The sequence below is a fragment of the Bison bison genome, unplaced genomic scaffold (assembly GCF_000754665.1).
Source record: "Bison bison bison isolate TAMUID 2011002044 unplaced genomic scaffold, Bison_UMD1.0 scf7180017864490, whole genome shotgun sequence".
Taxonomy (NCBI): domain Eukaryota; kingdom Metazoa; phylum Chordata; class Mammalia; order Artiodactyla; family Bovidae; genus Bison; species Bison bison.
This window is the reverse complement of record NW_011495049.1, coordinates 3,042,910-3,070,035: the sequence shown is the minus strand read 5'-3', so window position 1 is coordinate 3,070,035 and position 27,126 is coordinate 3,042,910.

Here is a 27,126-nt window from a genome sequence, read left to right as displayed (position 1 = left end):
GTATGCTAGTTACTCTATGATTCTGTAAACTAGCCAATGAAGAGAAAAAGAAAATCAAGCATTGATTCCACTCTTTCTATATGAACTGTTATAAATGGTATTAGAGTATACATGCATGATTTCCATTCTATACAACAATTTCAGTTCATAAGTGGAGAAATGACATAACTAGAATATAATCATTTTGCAACCCTTGGTGAATAACATCTAGATATTGATCCTAGATGGTTGCTAACACCACAGAGATGAAAGGTTAAATTGCTCCTTGTGAAAGAACACAGCCTCACTCTGAAAAACTACTGACAAAAAAAATCAAATCTAAGTCTGATAAATCCTATAGATCAGCACTCTTAAGTAGAACTTTTTACCATTATGGGAATGTTTATATTAATTTTAAATAGATACATATATCACCATTATAAGGGCTTCCCTCATAGCTCAGACAGTAAAGAATCTACCTGCAATGGCAGGAGACCAGGTTCGATTCCTGGGTCGGGAAGATCCCCTGGAGAAATAAATGGCAACCACTCTAGTAGTCTTACCTGGAGAATCCTATGGACAGAGGAGACTGGCAGACTACAGTCCATGTGGTCGCAAGAGTCAGACATGACTTAGTGACTAAACCACCATTGCCCTTATGGCAGAAAGTGAAGAGGAATTGAAGAGCCTCTTGATGAAAGTGAAAAAGGAGAGTGAAAAAGTTGGCTTAAAACTCAACATTCAAAAGACTAAGATCATGGCATCTGGTCCATAACTTCAAGGCAAATAGATGGGTAAACAATGGAAACAATGAGAGACTTTCTTTACTTGGTCCAAAATCACTGCAGATGGTGACTGGAGCCACGATATTAAAAGACACTTGCTCCTTGGAGGAAAAGCTATGACAACCCTAGACAGCATACTAAAAAGAAGAGACATTACTTTGCTGACAAAGGTCCATCTAGTCAGAGCTATGGTTTTTCCAGTAGTCATGTTTGGATGTGAGAGTTGGACTATAAAGAAAGCTGAGCATTGAAGAACTGATGCTTTTGAACTCTGGTGTTGGAGAAGACTCTTGAGTATTCCTTGGACTGCAAGGAGATCCAACCAGTCAATCCTAAGGGGAATCAATCCTCAATGTTCACTGGAAGGAAGCTGAAGCTCCAACAATTTTGCCACCTGATGTGAATAACTGACTATTTGGAAAAGACCCTGATGCTGGGCAAGATTGAAGGCTGGAGGATACGGTGATGACAGAGGATGAAATGGTTGGATGGCCTCACTGACTGGATGGACATGAGTTTGAGCAGACTCTGGGAGTTGGTGATGGACAGGGAGGCCTGGTGTGCTACAGTCCATGGGGTCGCAAAGAGTCGGACATGACTGGTCAAATGAACTGAACTGGTCGAATGGTTAGCATATTTGAGAGTGGTTTACAGGAAAATAAGACAGAACACACGAAAAAGTACCATGGGAATGTAATCAGCAAAGTACATACTGGCAATCTCAGATATAAAAGGGTCAAGGTCAGGGGACAGATTCTTATAGACTAATAGGTCATAAGTGACACATTGATGAAGCAAGACAGGTGAACATTTTTGCGATACTGACCAAGAAAATAACATATATAAAAGACAAGATAAACAGCATTTATGAGAAGATTGGCAGTTTCAACACTGACTAAATATTTCACAGTATTTAAAAGTTATCTCTTTGTGTACAAGAATGGCACTATGGTTAATTTAAAAAAATAACAGTTTAAAGATACACAATTTATGAATTTAAAAATATGCTCTCTGAGATTCACTTCAAAATAATAGGAGAAGAGGGGAAGTGAATGTAGATGAATTTCAAATGTCCATGTCATGGTAATTACTGAAGCTAAAGTGGTTTGTGTGGATTCAAAATAAGTGTCCATCTGATTTAGTTAATGCAAATAATATATTGCATATAACTAAACAATTGTATTAATGAATATGATATCACAAGTTATTTTAAAAAGGAATGGTTTAAGGAAATAATGAACACTAAAAAAGGAAAGTTTAAGGAAATATGAAAGTACTCAAAATGGTTCCAGTTTAGTATTTTCTAACAATAAACTAAACATTTGGCGAAGATTCAGTCATTGAACCAATAAAGTTAGGTGAAAAACATTTTAATAAGTTTGCTCTTTCCACTTTAGAAAATACTCAGTCTTGGATATATATAAAAAAAAGGAGTTAGAAACTAAATAAAAAAACTTAGAAGATACATATAATATTCACTCTTTTTTAGATCTGTGATAATACAGCATGCCTAAGTATAATTTTTAACTTTATTGTTGGTACACATGATCTGGAGAACAGTTTGGGACTGCAAGAGCAGCTGGATTCAAATTCTTCCTCTAACTCTTGATTTTGTAACCCACATTTGCTGAGGTAGGTTTTCAAAGTAGGTAGTTAACCAGTTGAAGGAGTCTCAATAGCAGGGTTAGAGATATGATCCCCCAGGTTTTAAGCTAGAAGACAAGCCTTTAGCTCTAACCCACATTTGATCATCACATAGAAAATAGAAGACAGAAACTTTCAAGTAAGCAAGAGCTTGGGAATGGGTAAGTTATGCATGTGTCCCCTCCTTAAAGACCTGTTAAAGTCTACCTCTTTTTTGAGGGGAAGTAATGAATAGAGAAGGATAAAAATAAGAGCAGAAGCTAATTTCCTAATACTTTCAAAAGAATAAAAGTTTTAATTTGTAAAGAGAAAGGCAAACTGGAAGAGGAATAATATGATCTCGCTGACCACATATATACCATAATGAACTATGTAAAGATGCCAAGTAAATAGAGAAGGGGGCAAAATGATTCATGGAAAAAGAAGACTACATAACATTATGTGACTTACATGTAATAGAAATTAGATAAATGGGGAAGGTTATTGAAAATTATTCATAAAACCTATTCCAAATATTTAACATTTACACAAAAATGTTACACACATATACAAACACACACCACAAAAGTAGAGCCTGGCATCTATCACTGTAAGTGCCTTTGAATGCCTACAATGGCAAAAACACACTTTTTCTGTAATCTGAAAATGACTCATCACATCTAAGACACAGGGTTGGACATTTCTTCCACAAGGTAAACATCTGGGATATATCTCTCCTCTTATACACACACACAAACAAACAATGTTTTTTATATGCTTATTCCAATGCTCCTTATGCCTCCATCTGTCAGCAAGTAATATTTTCAAGAGAGCATCCTGTCTCAGACCTTTGCTGTTACCTGAAGTACATTTAATAAATGACTTCTTCACTCCTTCCTTGCTTGCTAACAATTGAAGAGGTAATTGATTCACTTGTTTAAACCACACAACTTATAAATGGCCAAGTATCATTGTGAGTAATGTTCTTCCAGTTCTGCAGAAATTGTACATTTGACCAAAAGAGTGTTGGAGTCACCAGAGTCATAGCCATATATCATCTCACCATCAGAGCACCAGGATCTGAACACCCATTCTTGACTGCATTCCAAAATTTAACTGCATTCCAGATGCCGAACCCATCAAAGTTTATTCAGCACATGACAAGAAAGTGGTGGAACAGGTTGTGATTAATAGTTAAACTGAGATCCGTCTCTGCTGATATCTGTAATATAAGTACAAAACGACTTCCTTCTTACTTAGAAGAACAAAGAACCATTTTGTTTAAGAGAGTCTATGTTGGGATAGTTTCTTTTGATTTTATAAAAATGCCAACAGTGAAAATAAATCCACATAAACTGAATGAACTGGTTGGTCTGGACTTGTTTCACTGAGGGGCTAGGAAAGCGGATATGTATTCCAGGGTAGACAGCAATGAGTGTTAGAGAATAAATAGGAAATTTAAGTAATGGTGAATGGTGAGTGATCTGTTTGGAATATAGGGTGAAAGGTAAGAAGAATAACATTAGGAATATTCATCAGATTCAGAATATGAAGGATCATAGTCTCTAGGATGATAATTTGAGATATTTCCCCTCACAAAGAGAGCCAGTGAGAGAGTTTAAGAAATGAAAGTAACTAATTAAACCTGATTTTAATCACAAAACACTGACATTAGAAGAATAAAAGAGTGGAAGTACAGACATTGGTTAGGAGATTATTATGCAGCAGACTCTGGTTTGATCCCTGGGTCAGAAAGATCCCCTGGAGAAGGGACAGGCTAACCACTCCAGTATTCTTGGGCTTCCCTGGTGGTTCAGATGGTGAAGAATCCACCTGCAATGTTGGAGACCTGGGTTCGATCCCTGGATTGGGGAGATCCCCTGGAGGAGGGCATGACAACCCACCCCAGTATTCTTGCCTGGAGAATCCATATGGACAGAGGAGCTTTGTGGGCTACAGTCCATGGGGTTGCAAAGAACCAGACATGACTGAATGTCTAAGCACAACACAACACAGGAGATTACTGCCATAGGTTAGGTGTGAGCTAATAAATGCCTGAAATATGGCAATGAAAATAAATGTAGCTATGACAGGCAAATCAAGAAGACATTACTGGCTTGTATCCAGTGGATTTGGAAGAGAATATATTCTTTGGAAGGAATGATGCTAAAGCTGAAACTCCAGTACTTTGGCCACCTCATGCGAAGAGTTGACTCATTGGAAAAGACTATGACGCTGGGAGGGATTGGGGGCAGGAGGAGAAGGGGACGACAGAGGATGAGATGGCTGGATGACATCACTAACTTGACGGACATGAGTCTGAGTGAACTCTGGGAGTTGGTGATGGACAGGGAGGCCTGGCGTGCTGCGATTCATGGGATAGCAAAGAGTTGGACACGACTGAGCAACTGAACTGACTGAACTGAACATTTGACATGGTTACTTTAGAGGCAAAGATAGCAATTTTTACAATCAAGTAATGTTGAAGGTGGGAAATTTTAATTGAAAAATATAGAAAATAATGCTAATAAGGAAAATGAGAGTTTTGTGGTATTTTGAGGATACTGGTGATCTTAGCATGTTGCCATTATTATAGTTTTATCAGCTGCTTATTGATTGTAAAATGAACAAACAAAACTCCAAACTACCAAACCGAAATGTTACATGACCGTAACACTGCATATTTTATGCTTGTGTCCCTATTAGAATGGCTCTAAGTCCCATGCATTTTCAAGAACTTAGCTCCCTTAAAAATGTTTCTACTTATTTTTTGGATTCCGGAAAGGCATGACTGCACGTGACTCATAATTACATATGCATCACCAATTTATGTCTGTAATATTATTTGCCTGCTCTAGAATTCATGTGTTAACATTTAATGCTTTTTGAGTCATTAAAGGCAAATCTCTTCCAAATCAGTGGCTGCAACTGCTCATGGATCTTATGAAGTAAACTCCAGTTGTCATGTCACGAGTCCTGTTTCCTTATGCTTCCAGCACTGCAGTGTTCATGCCAGCCAGAAGTGATGAGGATACTTGCTTCTTCTCTGATGCACATCTCACAACATCACAGGAATCCTGAAAGGGATCTGCTTTGGCCCAAATTCTCAATAAGAAAAAAAAAATTTTTTTCAACTTCTGGTTCATACCCTTCTAAATATACATGGTCAAATCTCATTTGAGCAGAGTACGGAAAAAAAGGCAAAAATATGTTTCTTAATGTTTCTAATTCCTTTCCCTTTTCAAAACCCTGTCTCAAAAAAAAAAAAAAAAAAAACAAAACCTCTTCTCAAATCATTGAATGCAAATAGAAACTTGAGTCTATATATGGTCTGGAGTGAAGATGGAGAAGATGTTTCAGGTTTGAGAGGGGAAATTGAGTTCATCTCATCTAATATCCCTTATCTGGAGCCCTAGGGGCTTATGTATTTCAGAATTCAAAAGTTTTTTATTTTAGGGGAAAAAAAGCCCATGTATAACACTACCATAGAACCATTTAACTTCAGCTTTTTTGGCATTGGTGGTTGGAGCATACATTTGTATTACTGTGATGTTGAATGGTTTGCCCTGGAAATGAACAGAGATCATTCTGTCATTTCTGAGATTACACCCAAGCATTACATTTTGGATTCTTTTGTTGGCTATGAGGGCGACTTCATTTCTTCTAAGGGATTCTTGCCCACAGTAGTAGATGGAACACTCATCTGAATTAAATTTGCCCATGAAGACCTACAAGACCTTCTAGAAATAACTTCAAAAAAAGATGTCCTTTTCATCATAGGGGACTGGAATGCAAAAGTAGGAAATCATGAAATACCCTGAGTAACAGGCAAGTTTGACCTTGGAGTGAAAAATGAAACAGGGAAAAGGCTAACAGACTTTTGCCAAGAGAACACACTGGTGATAGCAAACACCGTCTTCCAACAACAGAACAGATCACTCAACATGGAAATCACCAGATGATCAATCAGTTCAGTCAGTACAGTTCAGTTCAGTTGCTCACTCATGTCCAACTCTTTGTACTCCCATTGACTGCAGCAAACCAGGCTTCCCAAAGTTTGCTGAAACTCATGCCCATCAAGTTGGTGATGTCATCCAAACATCTCATCCTCTGTCATTCCCTTCTCCTCCTGTATTCAGTCTTGCTCAGCATCAGGGTCTTTTCCAATGAGTCAATTCTTCCCATTAGGTGTCCAAAGTATCGGAGCTTCAGCATCAGTCCTCCCAATGAATATTCAGGACTGATTTCATTTAGAATTGACTGGTTTGATCTCCTTGCAGTCCAAGGGACTCTCAAGAATCTTCTCCAATACTATAGTTCAAAAGCATAAATTCTTCAGACTCAACTTTCTTTATGGTCCAACTCTCACATACATATATGATTACTGGAAACATCATAGCTTTGACTATGTGGACTTTTGTCAGCAAAGTAATGTCTCTGTTTTTTAATATGCTGTCTAGGTATCTCATAGCTTTTCTTCCAAGGACAGACATCTTTTAATTTCATGGCTGAAGTCACAATCTGCAGTGATTTTGGAGCCCAAGAAAGTGGTCAATAACAAAATCAAATTGATTATATTCTTTCAGCTGAAGATGGGAAAGCTCTGTACAGTCAGCAAAATCAAGACTGGGAGCTGACTGTGGCTCAGATCATGAACTCCTTGTTGCAAAATTTAGATGTAAGTTGAAAAATGTAGGGAAAAACACTAGACCATTCATAGACCATTCAGGTATGACCTAAATTAAATCCCTTATGATTATACAGTGGAAGTGACAAATAGATTCAAGGCATTAGACCCTATAGATAGAGTGCCTTGAGAACTATGGACAAAGATTCGTGACATTGTACAGGAGGCAGTGATAGAGACCATCCCCAAGAAAAAGTAATGCAAAAAGGCAAAATGGTTGTCTGAGAAGGTGTTAGAAATAACTGAGGAAAGAAGAGAAGTGAAAGGCAAAGGAGAAAAGGAAAGACATATCCATCTGAATGAAGAGTTCCATGAATAGGAAGGAGAGATGAGAAAGCCTTCCTCAGTGATCAATGTAAAGAAACTGAGGAAAACAATAGAATGGAAAAGTCTAGAGATCTCTTCAAGAAAATGAGAGACACCAAGGGAATATTTCATACAAAGATGGACACAATAAAGGACAGAAATGGTAGGGACCAAACAGAAGCAGAAGATATTAAGAAGAGGTGGCAAGGATACCCATAAAAGTACTATACAAAAAAGATCTTAATGATCCAGATAACCACGATGGTATGACCACTCACCTAGAGCCAGGAATCCTGGAATAAAGAGTCAAGTGGGCCTTAGGAAGCATCACTGCAAACAAAGCTAGTGGAGGTGATGGAATTCCAGCTGAGCTACTTCAAAGTCTCAAAGATGATGCTGTGAAAGGACCGCACTCAAGATGCCAACAAATTTGGAAAATTCAGCAGTGACCATAGGACTGGAAAAGGTCAGTTTTCATTCCAATCCCAAGAACGGCAATGCCAAAGAATGTTCAAGATATCACCCAGTTGCATTCATCTCACATGTTAGCAAAGTAATGCTTAAAATTTTCCAAGCAAGGTTTCAACAGTATGCGAACTGAGAACTTTCAGATGTTCAAGCTGCATTTAGAAAAGGCACAGATACCAGAGATCAAATTGTCAACATCCGTTGGAACATAGAAAAGGCAAGAAAATTCCAGAAGAACATCTACTTCTGCTTCATGAACTACATTAAAGCCTTTGACTGTGTGGATCACAAAAACTGTGGAAAATTCTTCAAGAGACGGGAACAACAGACCACCTTAACTATCTCCTGAGAAGCCTCTTGAACCTGTTGCTTAAGAAACAACAGTTAGAACTAGACATGGAACAACAGACTGGTTCCAAATTGGGAAAGGAATACGTCAAGGCTGTATATCTTCACCCTGCTTATTTAGTTTATATGCAGAGTACATCATATGAAATACTGGGCTGGATGAAGCACAAGGTGGAATCAAGATTGCTGGGAGAAATATCAATAACCTCAGATATGGAGATTGCATCACCCTTATGGCAGAAAGCAAAGAGGAACTAAAGAGCTCCTTAATGCAAGTAAAAGAGGAGAGTGAAAAAGCTGGCTTTTTAAAGCTCAATATTCAAAAATCTAAGATCTGGTCCCAGATCCCTCACGGCATCTGGTCCCATCACTTCATGGCAAATAGATGGGGAAACAATGGAAACAGTGTGAGACTTTCTTTTCTTGGGCTCCAAAATCACCACAGATGGTGACTGCAGCCATGAAATTAAAAGACACTTGCTCCTTGGAAGAAACGCTATGACCAACCTAAAAGAAAGTGAAAGTGAAAGTCGCTCAGTCCTGTCTGACTCTTTGGAACTTCTTGGACTATACAATCCATGGAATTCTCCAGGACAAAATACTGGAATGGGTAACTGTTCCCTTTTCCAGGGGATTTTCCCAACCCAGGGATCAAACCCAGGTCTCCCTCAATGCAGGCAGATTCTTTACCAGCTGAGTCACCAGGGAAGCCCATGAACAACCTAGGCAGCATATTAAAAAACTGAGACTATCCTTTGCCAGCAAAGGTCTGTATAGTCAAAGCTATGGTTTTTCCAGCAGTCATGTATGGATGTGAGAGTTCGACCACTAGGAAGGCTGAGCACTGAAGAATTATGGCTTTTGAACTGTGGTGTTGGAGAAGAACTTTGAGAGTCTCTGGAACTGCAAAGAGATCAAACCACTCAATCCTAAAGGAAATCAGTCCTGAATATTCATTAGAAGGACTGATACTGAAGCTGAAGCTCCAATACTTTGGCTACCTGATACAAAGAACTGACTCATTAGAAAAGACCCTGATGCTGGGAAAGATTGAAGGCAGGAGGAGAAGAGGATGGCAGAGGATGAGATGGTTGGATGGCATCACAGACCCGATGGACATGAGTTTGAGCAAGCTCCAGGAGTTGGTGATGGACAGGGAAGCCTGGCGTGCTGCAGTCCGTGGGGTCGAAAGAGTCAGACACGAATGAGCAACTGGACTGAACTCAATATCACCATTAGTATATCTTTAGCAAATGTGTGGCTATTCACACAAAAAGGAAAATACTATGTATCACTTTCTATCATGTCAAGAGAGGTTTTGATACCAAATGAGTTTTTAAAATATTTTTGATGTTTACAGCTATTTGAATTTTAGAATTGCTGATAAGAGATCATGGACTGTATCTTCGTCAGATAACCTATTCATGAGTCAAAATAGCCCTGCCTGCCACTGCTATTTTCTGCTCTTGGGTGATTCTTTAGCTTGCATGGTGGAAAATGATCTTCAGCTAAATGTCCCAGGGCTTTTCTGTTTCTTTTCACAAATGATTACAACAGTATGATTATTCTTCAAGATAGAAAATACCAGACTTTACTTTACCATCCTTACTTTAGTTTGAATGCATATTTACATTTCAATTAATTTTCCCCTCATATTAAGGTAATGGAATTTACCTTAAAAGTTTCATTTGAATATTCTTACATAGTTTTTAGATTTGTGTACAACAGCCAGAGGATGATTTTTTATAGTATTTATCCAGTATATAATAGAGATGTATTGGATTTTAAAGGATTTAATAAAAATGGACCAAGGCATAATATCTAAAAAGAATGGACACAAAAGTTAGGGTGAAAGCTTAATGTATAATGTAGATAGAAAGACTGAATTCCAGCTTGTCCATCTTTGGTGGGGCCTGACTTCCTTTTTGTTAGCTCAATCTAAACACCACATTTTTGTGAATATGCATCACATTCATTTTGGATTATTTAATTTAACTTCCTTTCCAGATGAACTAGCTTTATTAAATGCTTGCCATGGATGGGCAAACAGAGTTTATGCAGGCTATAAATATCTATGATTAGTTTTGTATAGTATATTGCAATCTAAGGTGTAGCAATTATGCATAATATTTTCTCCCAACTTGATAAACCATTTGGGAACAAAAAGAGGAAAAAAATAACTAGAAAGTAATTTATGCAAACCCCATGAATGTGCAACATTTTCAAGCCTTATATTGCTCTGAGATCCTGGTCAGCAGTACATATACATACAGAATTAAGTCTTGTCCCGAGCTAAAAAGAAAAAAAATAAGTTTGACTCTGTATATCTTAAAAATGGATATATTGTAAAAGTTATATTACCTGTGTTACCAGTTTTGATCCTTTCAAACCACTTCCTAAAACTGAAATATTTCTACATATATTTATCTATTATATTTATTCTAATAGATATAATACAGAAATATAGTTTTTAATGTGCCTATATTGTTGACTTTTTGCAAAATCTCTAGTTGTATGTTTCTAACCACTATTCAGTTCAGTTCAGTTCAGTTCAGTTGCTCAGTCATGTCCGACTCTTTGCGACCCCATGAATCGCAGCACGCTAGGCCTCCCTGTCCATCACCAACTCCTGGAGTTCACTCAAACTCATGTCCTTTGAGTCAGTGATGCCATCCAGCCATCTCATCCTCTGTCGTCCCCTTCTCCTCCTGCACCCAATCCCTCCCAGCTTCAGAGACTTTCCCAATGAGTCAACTCTTCGCATGAGGTGGCCAAAGTACTGGAGTTTCAGCCTTAGCTGAAAGCACTATTAGGATAGTATATTGTATGGTATGGGCTTCCCAGGTGGCTCAATTGTAAAGCATTCACCTGCTAATGTAGGAGAAACAGGAGATGCAGAATCAATCCCTGTGTCATGAAGATCCCCTGGAGAAGGATGGCAACCCACTTCAGTGCTCTTGCCTGGAAAATTCCATGGAGAGAGGAGCCTGGTAGCTACAGTCCATGGAGTGACAAAAGAGTCAGACAGGATTGAGAACATGTGCCATTGTGTGGTAAGCAATATACATAAATGATATACATTCCTTGCGTGAAAAGTCTAGAACTTGTAAATAAAATTAAAAACGTATCCCTGCTTTTCAAGACATCTAAATGTATGAAGAAGACAGAACTTGAACAAATAAACATGATAAGACAGGGTGGACAGTGCTAAGTGATACCAAAAATGCCTATCTGAAATATAAAGTGATCCAAAATAAAGAGAGCAGCATGCCTTTGGACAGTACTGGGGTTATATTTGGAAGGATATGGAATCTGAATAGGTTCTTGCAGGACAAAGAGGACTTTGAGTAAAAAAAAGGAGAGATGAAAAAGTAGGGTTATTCCAGGTGGATGAATCACGTAAGTAAAGTTACAGAGAAAAACGATTTCACAATACAACTGAACCATGGGGGGTAGAGGACAAATCATTCTTGGCTAAATTTTCTGACCATTTGGATTTTCTATTGCATCTCAAACTGACTATTTTCCAACAAGATATGTATCATCTACTACCCCCAGCCAGCCTCTCATTTTTCATGCCCAAAAGGTCAGTAATCATTTTTCCTTCATTTCACCATATCTATTATTCAGTAATTTGTCTGCCCATTCACTTATTTTACTCATACATGCAACAATATTTTAAATACTTACTATGTAGTAGACAATAAAGATTAAAAATGAATAAAATGGTAAGTTTTATCTTATTAAATTCACAGAAAATAAATTATAATATAGTATATTAGGGATTATGGCAGCGAGTTATAGAGAATGCTATGGGAGTGATGGCACCATTTTTCTCAATTTGGCCAAAATTTGCTACAATGTGGCACACAGTCTGCTCACCACTGAGAATTTAAAGATGAATGCAACTTGGTCATTGTCCTCCAGTTTTTCCCTGTCTGATGGAGAATAAGAACAAATAGATCATTGCAATACGATGACTAAGAGCTGAGATGGATGTATGGCCACAATAAGTGTTGACTAAATCATCTGGAGGATAAAAGCAGTTTGAGGTTTTGCCTCCTATGTGAAGCTTTGCCTACTCCACCTCTCATAGTAAACAACAGTGAATCAGCTTAGGTTCATAACTGAAAGAATAAAAAGAGCTATAAGGAATGGAAGCTACACTTCAGATATAGAGAATCCTTGTAATTTTCTTGGAAGAGGTTTCTCTGCACTTTTAAAATCCCATATTCTTAAGAGCAGCATATATATGTCTTAATGACAACATAGCCTATACACTCTACTTACTTTAATGCATAATAGATTTAGTTCTAATTTTCTTCTTAGTGTGGTTAAGTTTTTGCTCTCCATGTATTAAATGTGCTAACAGAAACCTATACTCCTCTTTAAAATGTTAAAATTATTAATTATTCCCCATCTTGATCTTCATCTTTTCTTACTTGAAGTGTCTTATGCTTTTACCTCAGTTTACATGTGCCAGTTTCTTGATTGTTTTTATCACTTATTTTAGTAGCTGATAGTTTGAATTTCTGTTATGATTGTTGACTAAGACTGTAAATGATTTTCATGTTTGAGAAAAATTGGTTTTATTTCTTTTCACTTCAAATCCTTTTCTTGGTGGTGCTTATACTTGTCAATTGTACTTTTGGATGTGAGCAGATAAATAGCAGTTCTAATAATATTAAATACAACTTATTTGATTATAAATGATAAAAACATAACTCAAACTAGTTTAGTCAAAAATAGGTATATTGATTTAAAATATACTAAACTATCTCATAAAATTAAACCGCTAAAAGTACAGAGTTCATCTGGGCTTCAAGTTTAACCAGACACAGGACATCCACAACTCTGCATTGCCTCCATTGCTCTTTTTGTAGGTCTCTTAACTTTTTATTGCATGATGAATTGCTTTATCTCTATAGAAGGAAATGTAGTTGCCAACAGCTGCTGCTGCTGCTGCTAAGTCACTTCAGTCGTGTCCAACTCTGTGTGATCCCACAGACGGCAGCCACCAGGCTCCCCCGTCTCTGGGATTCTCCAGGCAAGAACACTGGAGTGGGTTGCCATTTCCTTCTCCAATAGTTGCCAACAGCTAACAAGTTTCAAATCCCTTAGCTATTACCATCAAGGAAGACAGAGGAGGGACTCTAACTTAGCCTCAGATTTTTAAAAAATATAGTAAAATATTACATGGATTTACTCTCAGAATCCATCTCTAGAAGTATCAGTTGTGAAATAATTGGGAATAACGTAGCAGAAATCAGGCAACTAGAAACTTTCTCTGTCTCTATTGAAGAAGTAGGTGTATCAGCCAGGGAGCCACACCCATTCTTGTCTTCTACAAATGATATATACTACAGAACCTGAACAATGATGTTGGCATTGTTTACCGATGCATCTCCGGAGTCTACACGTTAATTATATAGTTTCTCAAAATGTGGAGTATTGTCAGAGACATACTAGTCATCTTTCTTTAGAAAATGCTTCTTTATTTCTGAACTAAGAAAACAGAAAGTGACATTTCTGTGATTAAGACAATCTACTAGTTTTACATGAATCCTTAAGAGAATTGTGATAACCTAATATCCATACTTCAAGTGAGGAGAGCTATAAAAAGGAATTCTGGGTAACCAATTGGCATTGGGTTTAGCAAAAGATCCTTAAAAAATCAGTGCATGAAGTAAGCAGTGTACTTATCCTAAACTACAGAATGTGAACATCATTTTTAGTATATGAGTAAGTTAATTGTGTTTCTCTGTGTTTACTATAAGTTGATTAATCAGTCCTTCAAGACTATAGGAATATTGAGAATAATTCAGCTCTGTTGAAGAAAATATATAATGAATTCATATAAATAACTCTTTATATTACTTTATCTCATCTAATTATATGACCTGATGTATACATTCTTCAAAATAAGATGTGTAATATATTTTTAACTAGGGCTGATATACTTTGAATTTTAAAATTTCACTTGAGGGGAAAATATTTTATATGTGTTGTTTCTTTCTGTGCTTAGAGTTTATGATGGGAATCTCCAAGTGACTGTTAATTACTGATAATTTGAAAAAAATAGATTCAGCTTGGAATATTTTTTCTTCCTTTTCCAGGAAAACAACGAGGTGTTTCTTTTCTTTAGCAAGATTATTTCTATTATTGGTTTTACCTCAGTTGTTTAAGTCTCTTCAGAGGAATTCAAGATAGTGGATTTTTGCTGTTGCTAAGTCACTTCAGTCATGTCCGACTCTGTGCGACCCCATAGATGGCAGCCCACCAGGGTCCTCTGTCTCTGGGCTTCTCTAGGCAAGAACACTAGAGTGGGTTGCCATTTCCTCCTCCAATACATGCATGCATGCTAAGTCGCTTCAGTCGTGTCTGACTCTGTTATCCTATGAACAGCAGCCCACCAGGCTCCTCTGTCCATGGGATTCTCTAGGCAAGAATATTGGAGTGGATTACCATTTCGTTCTCCACAGTAGATTTTTATTTACACTTTAATATATTTCATTGTATCTCTTTTGATATTGACAATTATTGTTACTATATTTTTTTATAAAAAATGAACCAACCTCTATTGAATGCTTTCATTGTGCCAGGGTACCGTGCTCAACATTAACACTCATCTACTTATTATTTAACATCAATTCATAAATTTCTTCATCTAACAAATATTTATTGAGTTCCCACAGTGTTTTAACACAACCATTCTCTGTATCCAAGATTTTTATGGAACAGTTAAAGAATATCTATAAACAAATAGATAATATGTGGTGTTGAGTAATGAAAAAAAAAACTGTGAAAAAATAGGCAGGCTAAAGGAAGAGTAGCAAGGGATGCTTTTTTTAGATGCTATATTGAGCATAGATCTGAATGAAATGAGGGAGTAAAGTATAGGAATACCTGGGAAAAAAGTCAGGCATTGAGGCTAGTAGTTGTGAAGTCTAAAGAGAAAGTTCTGGAGAGTTGTGCATGGGAGAATAACATCATTTGATTTATACTGATAGTGGTGGTTCAAAGTACAGTTTCTAAGATCAGCCCAAGCTCCTGAATTTGGATGTGGGCTAATCTGCCCTGGCTACATGGCCATGGCAAGTTACTTTACTACTCTGGGCCTGTTTCCCATTTATTGTATAAGGACTATGCATATTCCTTTCTTGTTTTTTTGGAAATAAGAATTAAGTGAGGAAACTCAAATAGATTAGCACAGTATTTGGCACATAGTGAGTGTCTGAGAAATGTTTGCTCTTATTATTATTGTCTTAGTTTTCCTATTGCTGCAAAATGAGATTATTTTCCTGCCTTAAGGTATGGTTGTAATCCATGGTTCTTACCTTATGGACAGAACTTCTAGACCAAATGCACAGCTAAGAAGTATATTCTATCATACACCTGGGTCTACTGAGGCATGGGCTGTCATTTGGGGGAACTCTACACTCTCTTTAATTGCTTTCCATCAAAGGAAGAATAAATTGAGGATGATTAAATTAAGTGAACTGGAGAAAGCCTATTACTAATGTAAATCATTATAAAAGCTTCAGTAGGCAAAGAAGTAAAAAGCTAGAGAATATAATGTAGTATCTTTGGATAGTCTTCTGGTAGACAATTAAATTGCTAAAAGTGAGACAGTGCCACTAATAATTGCACGTTTCGTTTAGGATATAATTATTCACTGTGGCCTTGCTAGCTTTCTTAAGCTTAGAAATGGAAGTGACCCTTTTATTCTGACTGTACTTATTCCTCTGAGTATCTAAAACTGTCTCCATTTATCTTCATTCACCTTGTACATAGTGCATAAGGAGGGAATACTTGTCTCTTTTAAGACTAGAGTGTCAGAGGAAAACATTCATTCCTCCACAAGAGGATAAGGAATACCTACCTCTCTGGAGATAATAAATATGCTGGCTTACTACATGTCTAATATCCCAAGTGAAAAAGCTATTTCTGGACAAAAATGTTTTAAAAACAGTGATGAATTATGGTAAATTATAATGGTTCTTAAACAGCCCAATTCTCTACTCAAAATATGTCATAAATTAAGCAAAAAATAAAATAAAGACTATTCTTTAGCAAAATGCTTAAGGCCACTACCCAATAATTATTATGTGACTAGTTACCAAACACATAATTATAGCCTCTGTTTATAGAGTTTCTTTCATTTACAGAGACCTTTTATGGTCACTTTTTTTTGTTTGTTTTCCCCTTAAAATAATAGTAATAATACCTAAGATTTTTTTGAGAGTACTTTCTATGTGCTAGGTATTTTCCATAAATTATCTCCTATAATTCTCACAATGACTCTTATATGAATTCTATTATTCCATAATTTACAAATCAAAAAGCTGAGATTGATAAATGCTAAGTAATTTGCCAAAACTTTCGTAGATACTGAATTACAAATCCAGTTCCTAAATCTTCTCCTTCAATATGACCCTATATAGTTTCTCTTGCAAATTTATCCTCTGGCAAGAAAACAGGACAGGGATGACTGTTCTTTAAAATAAAAATAAAAAGAAAAAACCTTTTAAGTAATTTTTAAAATAGCATCCAAGAACTTAAGTAATTTGAACAAGATGGCATAGTCAATCAGAGGCAAGCAGGACAAAAACATCATCTGAGAAGGATGAAGAGTCCTTGACTTTGTGAGTAACAGCCAGATATTGCCCTTTCATGAAATCACAAAGCAGAAAATAAAAAAATCAAGCCTCAAAATTTTAGATATAGAAAATATGTACCAACCAATTAAAGTTTCTAGCTATATAAAGGTGGACACAATTTCTGCTGCAAGGTTAAATTAAGTTTACTTTGAGCATTTACTTTTCTTTTTTTCCTGAAATCGTCAGCTAGCTCACTCCTTCTAATAATTTTGGTCACAGCTTAAATATCATATCTTCTGATAGATCTTCCCTGACTCCCTATAATACCAACACTCTTCCCTATCTCAATCATTCTCTAACCCTACAATATCTTCGTAGGGCTCACTGTTCTGTGAAATATATGAACATATTTTATTTACTTATTTTTTGTCCTTATTTGTCTTCATTGCTAGAATATAAGTTAAATTACAGTGTAACTTTGTCTATTTGGTTTGTTACTCTAGTGTTTAGATGAGTACTTTGTGCTGGTAACAGATGTTCAAAAAATGTGCAGTGAATGAGTTGAATGAATGAATGAATGGACATGGTATAATCACTGAATCCTAAAAAAGCAATTTAGTTACCAATGTGTGTGTTTGTGTATATGTATCAATCTGTATATGGATAGACACAGATATACAGACACACATATACACACACGGCATTTTTAAATCTTCAGATCTATTTTTAACTCTAGATCTTTAATTAGTAATCAGATCACCAACCATATTGATAAAACTTGGAAAAAGGCCTAATGAAAATATAAATTCAAAGTTTTCTTTAATGTCTTTAATGAAGAACAACCAATCAAGAGAAAAATAAAAACCTGTCCTCCAGACTTCATTAGGAAGCGTCTCAAGCCCACCAGATTCACTAGTATAATACTTCAGTGTGTGTTAAGCAATCTAAAAGGATTCAAAAAACAGCAAAATAATTGGACAGAATTTAATAAAGTAATCAGGTTAAAGTTTAGATTTTAAAATAATCCCCAAGGTACTGTAGAAATCATTTAAACAAAAGAACATAGAATTGTCACTATATCAGGGTATTTAAACATTTTTGTTGCTTTCCTGTTTAAATTAAATTAAATTAAATCAAAATAGGCAATTACATAGGTTCAAATAAAAAATAAATGACTTGAAAGCTTTGTTTGAATGAATAACAGATACACCAGTTGAATGTAATTACTAAGCTTAGTTAGTCTAACTCATATCCTCAACAAACAAAATCTCTGATTATGGATATGACTCAATTTTTTTCTTCGCATATTACCCATTAGTAGTTCTAAGATGATCTGAGCCAAGTTTTGAAAAAGCTTCATGAAGCTGATTTTTATTACTATTCTTGATCTCCTATGCTTAAGCTGTGTTGGTATTAATCTACAAACTGCAGATACTGATAAAAGTGTGCATGCGAACTGAGATATCACTTTTGAAAGAAAGTAATATAATTTTGATAGGCTCTATAACAAGACAATTGGATCTGGAATTGGATGCAGGGAAGGTTTTCCAAGGAGGTGACCCCAAATTTGATCTTAAGTATGAATAAAAGTTCATTGTGATAAACAGGACAAGAGGGAAGTGGAAGCAGGCAAAATAGCTTGACAAAGCTTCCTATGTTGCAGACAACATGGAGCTTTAAGAAAATTGAAAAACCCAGGTGGCCAGAGATGAGAGATTGAAATAGCAAGAAGTGCTACATGATGTAGGAGAGGTAGAGGGCAGAATCATGTTGGCCCTTGTGGTTTAGGATTTTCTGCTTTTCTTTTTAATAAGAGGTGCTGAAAAAAATATAATGTGTGTGTTTGTGTGCATGAATGTGTGTTTGTGTGTACATGAGGCAAAAGGGCAATGTGTTAAGTTTGGGAAATATAAATAGGTATCAGTGGAGAAGAATGAGTTTCATCAGTCAGTTATGATTTTGGGGTGATATCAAGAACAACAATATAAGAAGAAATGCCTTTGCTCTTAATCACTTCCCTTTAAATCCCCCACTATACCATCGATTTCTAGTTTGTACCCAGTGGCTTCGTTAACTTGAGGATTAATTGTCTAGTATGTGAAGCACTGGTCATTTCACTCTTTTTTCTCTTGATGATTTAGAATAGAGGAAAACCTTTCTAAAATCAAGTAATGAATGAAGTAAAACCTGCTGGAGGTCTACTCAGCATCCCACCCATGCAATCTCTTTTCTTGGAGACTTACAAGTACTATCCATCCCTGCCTCATACAGCTGGCTACCTCAGCGGAATACAGAGAATCAGTCACATAATACTGAGAGGCTCAGTGTAAATGAAAACACAAGTCCCTCATTTAAAAATTATTAAGACTTCTATGATGATAGTAGCAGTATAATAAACTAAGAATGGAACTCTTCCAACCCTAAGTTTTTGTGCTACTGCATAGACTGCATGACTATATGGTTGGCCTTAGAAACTTGGCCTGTTGCAGCCCAAGGAGTGAACTTGATTGGCTCAGAAATGGTTATGAAGTAAAAAATCTCACCAGTGAGGCATGGGAGAAAGGGTATTTTGGTCAGTGAGTTCTGGGAATTTTCCTGTTTCTTAGGAGAGGATAAGGGAATGAATGATCTCTTTGTTGCCTTGTGTTATTCTTTCTGGATTTGATGGGTGGAAATTTTGCACCCATCCTGAAAGAAGCAAATGTTTGTGATGGCAGAGATCAGAAATGAAAACAACTGATACAGTTGATCATATTGCTGTGCCAATAAATCAACCAAGCCAGACACCCATCATGAATCAAGACTTTCTACTACAGTGATAATACATTTTCCTTATTTTTTGTCATCTTGAGTCAGGGTTTTTGTTATTAGAAGGCAGAAGCATTCCAAATGACAAATATAATAAAGTCTCTCAAACTAAATTTGCTGAATGAAGCATTCCTTTTTCAGTTAATAATATTTATTGCATTGTTAAATATTTTTTAGAGCTTTCCATGCTTAGAAGAAACAGGTATTACATAGGATAACAGAAGTTGGCAGTTTATTTCTCAAAAGATAAAGAGATTATATGACAAAAAATAAAATGCAATAACACTATCTATGCTGGCATATTCTAGGAAAATAAATGTTTAATCACAAGCTAGCTGCCAGGTAAGTAACACTATTCCAGTTTTGGTTCCTTTAACATTAAGTATGAATATATATTTTGATGCTATTTTTGTAAGAAAGCTTTGTAATGAAAGAAGATATCATCCAGAGACCTCAAAAGCAAAAAGAAAATGACCACAAACTGCTATTAGATAAGCTAGCAAAAGACAAGAGAAGAGCTACAAAATTTAATCAGAATAAAATTATGTAAAACAAAAGTGGTAATGTTTTCCCTGAAGAATTAATTAGAGTAGCTCTCCTAATCTGCAACACCCTCTTCCAGCCATCTCCTTCTCAGTTTGTATATATGTGGTTATACACACCCTTTAAACGTGAATAAAAGAAGGAAACACCAAAGGATCTATCTACTTTGCTTTTGTGAATCTACAGGATGACAAAAACTAGGCATTTTGGTTTTGTTTACTTACAGAGTTATTTTTAGGAGCTGAAGTGAGCACAGCATATGATCACATTTAATTGTCTGGATCATAAAGGCAATACAACGGCAAAGGCAAGTTTGAAGCCAGGTCTAACTCTCAAGCCTGTGTTCTTAATTCCTACAAATCAGGATTTTTGTTCATACATAAAACAATAGGTATAACAAAAGGGAACCTCCTGGTGCTGATGACAACAATGAAGTAGAAGCAAATGTTACACAGAGAGTTTAGTCACATTTTAATTGAAATGATTCTGTTCCTGAATGAATCTTTAAAGGCTAAGTAGAAATTTTATATGTCAATGGTAATAAGTAAGCTTTTCACCAGAAAGGATAACATGTATACATATTTACTGCAGTTAAATACTGTGATCCTAAGGTTGGTCCAACCTATTTGCTGTTGTGCTTTGTTGCTTCAGTTGTGTCGGACTCTGTGCGACCCCATGGACTGTAGCCCGCCAGGCTCCTCTGTCCCTGGGGTTCTCTAGGAAACAGTACGGAAGTGGGTTGCCAGGCCCTCCTTCAGGGGATCTTCCCGACCCATGGATCAAACCTGGGTCTCCTGCATTGCAGGCAGATTCTTTTACCATTTTAGAGAGGTTAATAATGAGAGAGTCATTTCCTAGGCAGGTTGATAGGGAGTCTAGGGGTCTCCAAGGAGAGAGGGGTCTGGAATTCTCAAGGAGGAAGAAAGGACAAACTTTTTTTCTTTCTCCACATTCCTTAGGATTATATACCAATAATGTATCCTGCCTAAGGACAGTCTTTGGGTTCAACCTTCTGTTATCTTAAAATGTTAATTATGGGAGTAGACCTGGTCTTTATAAGGATGTATCTTGCCTGAGGACAGTGTTATCTTAAAATGTAAATTATGGGAGTAGGTCTGATGAGGTCTTTACAACCTCCAGACATTCTTTGGATTATATAACCTCATTGTTAACACTAGCAAGTGGGTACTCTTTCTGCCCCCTTCTGATGCCTATGTCAGAAGCTTTCTCTATCTCTTTTATACTTTAATAAAACTTTATTACACAAAAGCTCTGAGCGATCAAGCCTCGTCTCTGGCCCCGGTTTGAATTCTTCTCATCCAGGGGCCAAGAATCCTGGTGTCTTAGCGTGATTCAACAACAACCTTTCAATAAGGAGAACCTATTTAGGGAGGTTAATTTGACAATACTGCACAAGTTGACCTGGGGCAGCTGAGACTAGGCAGTAGGTTCCTTCCTACACCTTGATTTTATCCCTGCCCCAAAGAGAACCTAAAATCTTCTTGGAGAAAGAGGCGATTGAAAGGCAAAATGAAAAATGAAAATAATGACTTTACAGAATATTTCAATATAAAAGAAGGGAAATGTATTCCATGGAAATACATGATTACTTTCTAAATGAATCACAGAGATGAAGTGTTTAGATGTTCAAAATATGCAGAAGATACTTTTCAATGGATTGGTCAGGGCAGTTGTGTATTGGGTGGGTGGAGAAGATGTGAGACAGGTTTCAAAGAAAGGATAGGTTAAAGTATGGGAATGGAGAGTATTGCGGGATGGTAGGAAATGGGCAAAAGTACAAGAGCAGACTAGTGTAAGCAAAAACAAATGTGACAAAAATTGAGACTTAAAAGAAAGAAGAAGAAAGAATAAAGTAGAAAGTTGACTGGTGCCAAGTCCAGATGGCCTTGACTATTAGCTATGGCTTTGAAAGTAAACATCATTAATACCCCAAGAAGTTTATTGAGTGGCATGCCAGAAGTGTAATATAGGGTCGTTCATGTTGCTCGTGTTTTTCACGACACGGCTGGATGGCATCACCAATGCAATGGACATGAACTTGGGTAAACTCCAGGAGGTGGTGAGGGACAGAAAGGCCTGGTATGCTGATGTCCATGGGGTCACAAAGAGCTGGACATGACTGGGCACCTGAACAACAACAACCTGTTGCAATACTGGGCAGAATGAATTAAAAAGGAAAAGTCTAGAGTCAGAGAAACTAGTCAATAGCATGATGTACTAGGATATGGATATGGCAGTAGGTATGGAGAGACACAACTTAGGGACACAACTTAGAGACATGACACTACATGACTTAGTGACTAAACAACAACAACAGCAATGGAGAAAATAAAGGCTATTATAATAAAAAAGCCAATTCAAATTAACTGATAGGATAAGAGGGCAAGGGGCAAATAAGTGTCTCTGATGATTTCAATACTTTAGCCACTAAGACAGGTATAAATCTAGAAAGTATTAGTTTAAAATGATAAAAAATCATGTAGCTGGAAATATCCAGGAAACTGTCTTGTAGTGGAAAGCAGAATATAGACCTGAGACATACCTTCTTGGAGAATACTGCTGCAATTATTGATGGACCCTCCAAAGTAGAGAGCATGTGCAAAGAATTGCAGAGTCTTGTGGGCTTTCTTGTTTCAAAGGCTTTGGCTCCTTACTCTGCTTGGAAATTTCACATCTACTTTCCTACCTGTAAATCTTATATTTACCTGTAAAGTAACAGCACAAAAGTCATTCTAACGTAGCTTTCTTTGACAATTGCAGAGTATTATTTTTTTTCTCTTTTGTTCCTTCAACACCTATTTATTCATTAACCAAACATTCACTAAGTATCTGCTGTGGTCCTGACATTGTTCTAGGTGTAAGGGAACCAGTGATGAACAGAACAATGTTTTTGCTATTGCAGGTATGCTTAATCTTCTAGTTTAGTTAGACAATCAACTATTCGATCACAAAGTAGTTAATATTTCAAGTAATGATAAACGTGTTTAATTGAAGAGCTGTTTTAGATTGTGTGTTCAGAAAAGTCCAACTGGCAAAATGACATCTGATCCAGGACCTAAAGGCAGTAAATGAATAAACTTACTGGACAAGAAGAATGTTCCAGGTAGAGCAACCAGCAATTGCAATGACCTGGAGCATGAATGTGTTTAACATGTTTGAGAATCAGCAAGAGGCTAAGGTAACCGGAATTGAATGGGTGTATCAGGTGGAGTGATGACTGACAGGAAAGAGTAACAAACTATTAGAGGCCCAGAATTTTAGGGTATGCTAGGTCATACTTAAGGATCTGCAAAGTCATTGGAGGGTTTTCATTAGTGAAGTTAACTACTCTGAGTGGCATTGGCTCCAGTCAGCAATCACATCAACCTAAGTGTTGCAAATGCAGTGAATAAGGTCAAAGGTATAAGCAGAGTTCGCTGAGCAATGTTAAAATGCAGTTGAGAGACATGAAAAGGATAGGATAAAATTTTTTTAAGTGTATGTTTGGATTACTGGGGGAGATAAGAGACTAAGAAGTAAACAGTCAAGGGAAAGAAAGAGAAGAAAAGCCTTACACTAGTTACCCTGTGCCTTTTCCCTTTAGCAGGTTGTATGTTCTTTCTTCCGGCTTACTCATGCTCCCCAGCTGACACCTCCTCTGAAGAATACCCCTAGGTTAGATGGAATCCCCTCACTTGAAGCTAGGCCCTCCCAGCGCCTCCTCATGGCCAATAACTGACTGAGGCAGGAAACAGAGAGCCAGCCCTTCTTCCTCCAGGAGGGAATGATGCTGAACTGTAGTGTTTGTTCTACAGCTTTCCTCTGTACTTTACCTGAGATCACATCCTCGCTCATCCCCTTTCCTACCATATCTGTTTTCACTCCCCCACTTCTAAAGAGCTTTTCTAAGAAACACTCCTTCCATCGCATTCAGGCTTTGTTCTCAAAACCTAACTTAAGGCAAGTTTTGTACTGTCTACTATTTACATTTTCCACAGTACCTAATAAAATGCTAAGTATGCCATCAATGCATAATAAATGAAAGATTGAGGATAAGAGGAGAAGGGGAGTGATAGAGGATGAGATGGTTGGATGGCATCAGTGACTCAATGGACATGAGTCTGAGCAAACTCAGGGAGATAGTGGAGGACAGGGAGGCCTGGAATGCTGCAGTTCATGGGGTTGCAAAGAATTGGACACTACTTAGCAATTGAACAACAACAAAACAAAGGAACAGACAACAAGTATTATAAATGAGTAGAGAATGCTATCTATTAATATTGTAAAATATCATGTGATGCCTTAGCAATCATGATACTTATTTCCAATTTAAATAATTTGAGCAAACTAACAGAAAAATATTACATATGAATGAATAATCATTTATTCATATATAATCATTTATTCATATTTTATGTGTAAATAATTCAAAATGTTTATAATAACTTACCCATTCTATGTTTAAGATAATCATCCATATTTGCCACTCTTTTGTCTATAAAACAAGTAAGAACTTTTGCAAATTAACTTCAGTACTTTCTGTCTCTTCAGAAGATTCTTATTAGATACTGATGAATATGCTGAACTGTGCCATCTTACCATCTTCCACTACATTTAACTTTAGTCACCTGACTACACAGGAGTCCTGAGAAAGACTTAATGATTTGTTGAGATTGGGAATGTTAAACCTAATGCATATGATCTAATGAGATAAATCATAAGAATATTCTACGCTTAGATGGAAGTCTATGATTGCAATATTTGATTTCCTTGGGAAAAATAATAATTAGAAATTTCTCAGAGAACTGTATTCAGAGAGACTAATTCTTTTGTAGTATGTTGTATATCCCTCTCCCTTTACTCCTACCCTCTGCATTCATCCTAATAAACTTCACTTATTTTCAAGAAAAATTTCATAGTTTTCTCAGATGTCATCTAATATACACTTTTAGTTTGGTGTCATGCTTTCATAGGTTTTATTTCATTTTGTCTAATCACTGAACTTTCCACCCAATTAACCCCAGTATTACACATCTCTTACCACGTGGTTTATGATCGTATATCCATTTTGAATTGCCAATCTAAATAAAACTCCTTGCTAATTAGAAAACTATTATAATCATTACATTGTAATATAACCAAAAATTATTAGCCTCATTAGTTTTATAATATTCTTTCAAATTTACTCTTCTGGTAAATCCATTTCTAATTGTTTCAAGTATGGACTGGACAGTACCTGGAAAATGCAGATATATGGTCAATTTCCTAAAAAGTATTGATCTTTTAATATGGAAATCATTTTATATACTGGCCACTGGCTATATATTTTCATGGTATATGAGAAATGCTCGGTGTTTAAAGACCTTAATTAGGTGTATATTAGGTTTGCGTTTAACACACTGGTATATTATTCACTGGGAGTAAAATTTACCTATGCTTAAGATAAGAATTGAGAGTTTTTTTTTCTTTTTGCTCTTTTTTTTCATATTTTCTTTTGGATATTAAATTCTTTCAGCATCATGTGTTACAAAGATTATTCTTCCCCCTTCAGTCACTTATATTTCTGCTGAAAGTCATTGATCATAGTATATGTGTGGATCTATTCTGTACTTAACATCTTTCTGTCTACATTTATATAAATAGCACACCATCTTGATTACTTAGGTCTGCACAGGTGGAGCTAGTGATAAAGAATCCACCTGCCAATGCAGGTTAGGTATAAGACTTCAGTTGGATCTCTGGGTCAGGAAGATTCCCCGGAAAAGGGAACAGCAATCCACTCCAGTATTCTTGTCTGGAGAATCCCATGGACAGAGGAGATTGGCAGGCTACAGTCCATAGGGTCGCATAGAGTTGAACATGACTGAAGCAACTTGGCACAGAACAGCACGTAATAAAACTTAAAATATGCATAGAAACAAATGAAAATGAAAATGCAACAACCCCAAACCTATGAGATTCAGTAAAACCAGTGCTAAGGGGAAGGTTCATAACAATACAAGTTTACCTCAAGAAATAAGAGAAAAATCAAATAATTAACCTAACTTTACACCTAAAGCAACTAGAAAAAGAAGAAATGGTTATTAGAAGGAAAGAAATCATAAAAATTAGGGCAGAAATAAATGAAAAAGAAACAAAGGAGACTATAGAAAAAATCAACAAAACTAAAAGCTGGTTCTTTAAAAAGATAAATAGACAAACCGTTAGCCAGACTCGTAAGGAAAAAAGGGAAAAAAAAAAAAAAATTTGAAATGAAAATGGAGAAATCACAACAGACACCACGGAAATACAAAGGATTATAAGAGATTACTATCAGCGACTATATGACAATAAAATGGACAATGTGGAAGAAATGGATGAGTTCTTAGAAAAATATAACCTTCCAAAACTTAACCAGGAAGAAATAGAAAATCTTAACAGATCCATCACAAGCATGGAAATCAAAACTGTAATCAAAAATCTTCCAACAAACAATGCAATCCCTATCAAGCTACCAACAGTATTTTTCACAGAATTAGAACAAATAATTTCACAATTTGTATGGAAATACAAAAAACCTTGAATAGCCAAAGCAATCTTGAGAAAGAAGAATGGAACTGGAGGAATCAACCTGCCTGACTTCAGACTATACTACAAAGCTACAGTTATCAAGAAAGTATGGTACTGGCACAAAGACAGAAATATAGATCAACGGAACAAAGAGAAAGCTCAGAGATAAATCAACGCACCTATGGACACCTAATTTTTGACAAAGGAGGGAAGAATATATAATGGAGAAAAGACAATCTCTTTAACAAGTGGTTCTGGGAAAACTGGTCAACCCCTTGTAAAAGAATGAAACTAGGACAGTTTCTAATACCATACACACAAATAAACTCAAAATGGATTAAAAATCTAAATGTAAGACCAGAAACTATAAAACTCCTAGAGGAAAACATAGGCAAAACACTCTCTAACATAAATCACAGCAGGATCCTCT